The 1,343-nt window shown below is 37.8% G+C and overlaps 1 protein-coding gene across 1 annotated transcript in view; it reads left to right on the forward strand.

Annotated features, from left to right (window-relative positions):
- Positions 1–59: 59 nt before the first annotated feature.
- LOC106874985 (mitochondrial uncoupling protein 2) overlaps positions 60–1,343 on the forward strand; it is a 20,941-nt gene continuing 19,657 nt past the window's right edge. The window contains exon 1 of the mRNA XM_014922918.2: positions 60–219. The gene's annotated coding sequence lies outside the window, so the exon portion shown is untranslated. The remainder of the gene's footprint in view (positions 220–1,343) is intronic.

Here is a 1,343-nt window from a genome sequence, read left to right on the forward strand (position 1 = left end):
CCACCACCACCACCACCACCACCACCACCACCGGCAGCTCTCCCACCACAACCCTCCTCCTCCACCTCCACTAAATCACATGTGGTTGTCATCCTTGTTAAACGACTCACACCACTTTCTCTTATTCCAACAACAGTCATTCAGGAAGACAGTTCAGTTGTTAACTTCTCACAAACAACCAAGCACCACATTGCCTTAAATTTATTTCGTCTGGTTCTGGTCAGTTTCACTCTAAATCTTACTTTTTCTCTCTCTTTCTCTCACAGTTTCTCTCTTTTTTTTTCTTTTTTCTGGTTTTTCTTTTTTATTCTTCGTTTATATATTACTTCTTTTACTATTGTTTTTGCACAATTTTTTGTTTTGATGTTCTTGTTTTTGTGAGTTTTATTACAATAATAATAACTTGGTTGTTGTATACAACGCTCGGGTACTTTGTTGTGGATGTACGTAGACGTATATATGTTGTGTGTGTGTGTGTGTGTGTGTGTGTGTTATCTTTTACTTGTTACAGTCATTAGACGACGGCCACCCTGGAGCACCGCCTTGAAAACTTTTAGTCGATCCAATGAATCCAGGTACTTTTAAGTTCGTTACTTTATCGTCCAAATTGCCTGACAGAAAAGTTAGGGACGTAAACATACCAGCACCGGTCAGCAAGCAGTGGTGGGGTATGGGTCACATGGGTTGTTTAAACCAGAATTCCGCCGAAAGAAGTCAGTCGTATACATATGTATACGACTGACTTCTTTCGGCGGAATTCTGGTTTAAACAACCCATGTATACGACTGACTTCTTTCGGCGGAATTCTGGTTTAAACAACCCATGTGACCCCTCGAAACTTTTTTTTTTTATTTTGGGGAATTTTCATAAAATTTTTTAGTGTTTATGTTCTACACGCGATAATTCATACAATTATGCAAGATGAAATTTTTGTGTGTATGGTTTAAAGGCGATTTAACTGTTATATTTAGCACATCCTACGACCACCTGATACCTTCCTCGTTTCTTTGTCACTCTGAAATCTATTGATATTTTTCAATATTCTTCTTCTACCCCAAAACACATTTAATGAAATGATGATTCACCCAAAGGCGGTCCATAGTTGGGATTTGAGCAACAAAATTCGGACTGTCCGCATTTCAAATTCATATTAAAAAAAAACAAAATTAGGAAAGAAAATGAAGCTTTTAGGATTTATGGGGTGGGGATTAAAATTTTTTTTTAATCATCTTTTTTTTTTTTTTCTAACATCGATGCTTAAACCAGAATTCTGCCCTTCTTTCAGTTTCTGTCTACCGAATCCTCAAATTTTTGGTCGACCCGGGGATGGGCCGGGGATATAA

The sequence above is a fragment of the Octopus bimaculoides genome, chromosome 22 (assembly GCF_001194135.2).
Source record: "Octopus bimaculoides isolate UCB-OBI-ISO-001 chromosome 22, ASM119413v2, whole genome shotgun sequence".
Lineage (NCBI taxonomy): Eukaryota > Metazoa > Mollusca > Cephalopoda > Octopoda > Octopodidae > Octopus > Octopus bimaculoides.